Here is a 6000-nt window from a genome sequence, read left to right as displayed (position 1 = left end):
TATAAAATATAGTATAATTATATATAAGTTCTTTGTGATTTAAAAAATTATAGTTAGTACTCGTGAGATTTGCTTTAGTATGATAAATAAATTGTTTCGTTAGTTAAAATTTACTGAATTTATTCATAGTAGCAAAAAATCTAAAGAAAAATTGATATTTACCCCCAATTGACTTATTACTAATTTATTGTAGGTCAAATATTTTTTTCCAATTGACTGTGAAAATATACATCCTCACATGCATTAACATCTGAAGATGTATAGGGGTAACTTAGCCATAAAATATTTATTTGACTTATAATAAAATAATAATAAGTTACCCCAAGGTAAATATAGATTTGTTAATATTAATAATTTCGGTGAATTTTGACTGATGGATTGACTTATTTGTTAGACGAAAGTAAACACCAAGGGTGGAGTAATTTTTCAAACCACGAGAAATTTATGTGTAATTATATGAAACCTCAGGGGAGATGGGTGTAATTATCTCAATCATTAGTGGTTTGCATAAAGATCAGTAAATTCTCGAATTATATGAATATGATTAATGAAGATTTGTGTCTCTTTATTGGTTTCGATTCTCATCTGATTTAATCAAACTCGATTATATGATTTACAAACCATCGATCATGATGCATCAGATTATGATACGTGTATTTGCACATATTCTAACATGTGTGCGCCTACAATTACCCGTAAATGTCATTTATAATGTCACTAAAAGAAAATTTATTATTGCCTACATTTCAATGGCTACAGGTTAAAAGTCATGGTAAATGACTTAAAGCTTAGCTTATTGTTCATTGTGAAAAAAATATTTAAATCATGACAAAAATATTTGTCATGACTCTTAGCTACGACAAATATTTTAGTCACAGTTGCAAAATTACAGCCAACAACTGCTTGATCAATACTATTTTTTATGATTATTTATTTTTAATCATAACAATTAATTATGGTTAGATTTTATATTTCTTGTGATGAGATTTTTATAATATTAAAATCTAAATGTTCGACTCTACCCGATTTTATTCTAGAGCCCCATATAGTCATTTTTATTGAATTTTACATCAATTATAAGATAAATATATTATATTTATCCTATAATTCATTTAGGTAGAACCAAATTCGATCCAAATTAAAAAAATTTCCATAACCATTGTCGACCATGATCACTACTCATGCACCCCCCAAGTTAATAAATAAATAAAACAAGTTATGAAAAAATGAAATCGATACAATAAATGCACACACTTTTAAAAAGTGAATTATTCTAAATATTATAAATTACTATAATTTAAAAATTATAACAAATATACCAACAATGAAACGATATGAATTTTGACTGCGATTAATCAATATTCGTCATATTTTTCCATTATAAAAATATTCATCATAATTTTTAATTATAATTAATATTTTCACCTCACTTATAAAAATAATAACTAATAATCTTTGCAGAATCATAGTTAATTATTATTAACCATTCTAACCACAACAAAAAGTCATAATATTTATAGTCGTATACCGTTAGGAGTTGCATTTTCTGAAATTACAGCATTTTACAGAAAACAAAAACACAAATAACAAAAAACAGAATGATAGTAATAATAAATCATTTTGCCCTCCAACATGTGATAAATTAATGATATTGATTTCTGTTTCAAATTTGGCAATATGTTAGGGGTTGTTTGGCATCTTATACTATTAAACTATCATTATATGATCTCAAAATAAGATTAAAATTTTATAAACTTTTTTTAAAAACAAAAAAAAGCTAGCTGATGGGTTTTCTTTTTCCCCCATTAGTAGAATTTTTTGTAATTTGCAAATTTTAAATTCTAACAGTTTGATAGCTTTATTTGTTCATTAATGCAATATAAAGAACTTATTATTCCAAACACTTTGAGAAATTATAAGTTCTAAAATCTTATTTATTCAAATACTTTTAAAATTTTAAAATATTTTATAAGATGTAGAAGCTAACTATAAGATGCTCTGAATAAATTTGTAGCTAAATACCCTCTCATTCGTAGAATATCTGTTGAGATCATCGATCATTCTGTGCTAGGGTTAGTATACGTGTGTCTTTGTACCTCATGTTGAAGACAAATTCTGCAACTATATATACATATATGTTATATGATACGGGTTAGAAATCTTTTTGGGTCTAATTGGAGTACAAAATAATGAGATAAAGTGATAAAAGTTAGCAATTGAGAGAAATTGAGAGTGAAATTCCCATTGCCTTTATTCTGATGGGGGCTGGCAATTTATAGGCGAGCCCCCAGGCATTAGAATAAGGCTCAATCCACGTCTGGGTTCGGTGGAAAATTATCTCTTGATTGGAGTTCTTTAATTTTCGAGGAAATGATAAATGAGTCTGCTACAAATTAGCTTCTTATATAAACTCTTGGCCAGGCAGACCGACCAGGCGAAAGGGAGGGGGCGGCATAGGAATCGGGGAAAGAGGAGGAGGTAGACGGCAGCAGCAGCGACGGAGGAGAGGGGGAGGGAAAGGTGGACTGGCCGTGGTGGGGAGTGGATGGGGATAAAAAAAAGTTATAAAATTTTTATATACATATATTATTATAAATATGTATTATATATACTAGATATATTTATATATAAAATAAAATTTAATTTTTAAAAGTCAACATATTCACAATAACGACATGTGCATTACACTGTAGTCTCCAAACCCTTTTAGAGTATTTTTTATTTTATTTTAAAAAATACAATAAGATAATTTACTAAATTTTCTTTTTTTTTCATTTCCTATATGATATGGGGACGCTTGCATTTTTTTCCTAAAATTATACATAGGTGTCTAAAATTTACTCTGAAAAAATACATTGATGTCACAATCTCACACAAGAAATGTTTGCAATTTACACGTAAGAACTCACCCATGCATGCATGCGTAGGCCCCCCCCCCCCCCCCCCCCCCACCTAATTACTCTTATATAAATATTCCCAATTATAATGTCAAAAAAAGATACCCAATCTCCTAATCAGCACTATATATATATAATGCACAGATTTATCCACTTTGGAACAAAAACAAGATAAGATCATCATCATCATCGTATATTAGATTTGACACGCATACACACACATATATATATAATTAAATATATTTCGGCCTCGTTAGCATTTTCGTCATTTAACTTTCTAAAGTAGTATTTTAGTCATTTTGTTTGCTGGAGTTCAATTCCACCGACAAAAATTGGACTAAAAATACAAAAATTAAAAAGATGTATGATCAAAATTCTATTCTAAAAAATTAAAGTACAAACATACTGACAGAAATGGGCCAATAAAAAAAAACCCTCAAAAACATATGCATTTTTCCGACGACAAAGATGAAGTTCGGCAAAAAAATCACTGAATTGATGAAAATTAAAAATATATAGGACCAGCATACTACTCTAAAAAATTAAAGGACGGAAGCGTTAGATAACCTAAATGACAGTACTAATACTGTATTTAACTCTCTCTATCTATATATATAAGTATATTTTGTGTAAAGCTACCATAATTGTGGTGGAACAAATGGGATGATTGGCTGATTCTGGAAGTGACATTCCTTTTCATATGCTAGTGTGTGTGTGTGTGTTTTTTTCTTGATAAATAAGAAAAAAATTTACGTCACGCAAACATTAATTCTGTCTCTGCTTTCCGGTTTTGTGTTTTTCCTACGTGCACTGTGGAAAGTGCTTTTCCCACTAAGTGTGGCTAAATTGTCGTCACAAAAATTGTGAAGATTGGTGTACTGCTGTTAGAAAACCTTTTAGAATCGTTGGATTCTTCCCATGAATTTGGACAGTTTGATGCAACTCCAGGTACTCTTCCTGCCCTAAAAGTCAAAGCCCTTTTGTTTTGCCTAGTGTGTGTAGTGTGTGGAAATTTTAGTAGTTGTTCTCTTTTTATTGGTCGAATCAAATTATTTCATCATGGGATGTGAGATCATTACACAACAATTGAGTTTCGCTACATTATAAATGATGACGGCTTAAAAGTCGTGGTATATCAATATTATTAAACAAGATTAAATAATATCAAAGGAAAATGTTAAATTTTTACCATGATTAATTAATATTCGCCATTATTTTTAGCCATAGTCAGAACATTAGCTAATGTTTGGCCATACTTGCAGAAACAACGGTTAATAGTTGTTGTGAAGCCGTGGTTGATTAACGATTTTCTTTTTTTAGTTATAGTAATTAACTGTAGCAAAAAATCATATTTTATTTTGGGATAATTACACTCCCCTCCTATGAGATTTGATGTAACTATATATATTCCATGTGGTTCGAAAAATTGCATCGAGCACCCTTGAAGTTTGCTTTCATATAACAAATAAGTCCCTCTGTTAGTCAAAATTCACTTAATTTGCTGATATTAACAAAAAAATCGAAATAAATCTATATTCACCCTCGATTGATTGATTACTGATTTATTGCAATTCAAATAAATCTTTTTATGTCCAAATTACCCTCATACGTTTTCAAGCATTAATGCATGTGAGGAGGTATATTTTCACTCTTGTAAGGGTATTTTTAGTTCGAAAAAAATTATTTGACCTGCAACAAATTAGTAATAAGTCAATCAAGGGCAAATATCAATTCTCATTCTTTTATTTTTTATTTTTTTGGGTTCATATCAATAAATTCAATTAATATTGACCAATGAAAAGATTTATTTGTCAGATGAAAACAAACATTCGTGGTGCTAATGTAATTTTTCAAAATACAAGAGATTTACGTATAACTACACCAAACTTCAAGAGAGGGAATATAATTATCCCATTTATTCTTTTTAGTGGATGTTGTTGCTTAGTTCATATTTAAACGTTATTTTGAAGGGTTTTGATTTGGGGTTGATGAATGTGTTCACGGGATGATGTGACTGAGTAAACCCTGATGTCATTATATACCATTTTGATGTTTGACAACCAACTTAGGTAGTGTTAAATGTCGCTTTCGTCACATAAGAATTTGATGCAATAAGATCGAGTTGATAACATTTTTCCTCTAGTAATATAGATTTTCTTTTTTTAATTTTATAAATTTTTTACTTTATGATATATTTTTATGTACAGTGAATTGAGTTGGGCTAACTCAACTCAAGATCGGATTAAATTAATAAATAAATGAGCTGATTCGTCCAAGCTCGCTTAGAACCGGCCCAATCCTAGGCCCATCTCAAGAATCAATATCTGGGACTAGCCCAGTACAGTAGCCCAAGACCACCTGGTCTTGGAACTAGCTCGGTCGGGCTTATTGAGCCTTTTTTTTAAAGTTCATTATACATTCTTAACTATTATTTTTCTATATATAAATTTTGTGTGATTTAATTTATTATTATTTATTTTATAAGATAATTATAAATTTGGGTAATTATTTATAAGAAAGCCTCAATATCATAAAAAAAAAAAAAAAACCAAGCATATTCGGACCTGATGCGGCCTAGTTTGGGCTTGTTCTAGGCTCTAATCAGGCCGGTTCATATGCTGAGCTTGGAGCTTGTTTAGAGGCCAAGGACCGCCTCAAAACCGGCCATGAATATTAGCTGGTCAGTTCTGGACTGAACTTTTTGGGCTATTCCCCTGTCTTGGGCCGACCCGAGCATTGTGCACTTTGAGCCACATATTTTCCCTTAAAATATCTCATGAAAATACGTCATGGTACAAAAAATATTACTTTTAGAAGTTAAAAACTAAAACAAGAATCTTGTAACCAATGAAATCAGGAGAAAAAAAGATCCAAATTATGAAATCAAAAATATTAATTTTTCCTGATAAAATCATTCTTTTATTTGAGGAAGGTAGGCATATGAATAAAAGCAAGAATTAGGGGAGGGACAATTCAGGAATATTAGGTTACAAATTCCCTATATGCTTCTAGAAGATGTCGTCCAAATCATCCCACTTCCATTAATTTTCTATTCTAATTTCCGTTGCAATTTCTATTTCATTAATATATATATATATATATA

The sequence above is a fragment of the Sesamum indicum genome, linkage group LG9 (assembly GCF_000512975.1).
Source record: "Sesamum indicum cultivar Zhongzhi No. 13 linkage group LG9, S_indicum_v1.0, whole genome shotgun sequence".
In the NCBI taxonomy this organism is placed as follows: Eukaryota; Viridiplantae; Streptophyta; class Magnoliopsida; order Lamiales; family Pedaliaceae; genus Sesamum; species Sesamum indicum.
This window is presented reverse-complemented; position numbering follows the sequence as displayed.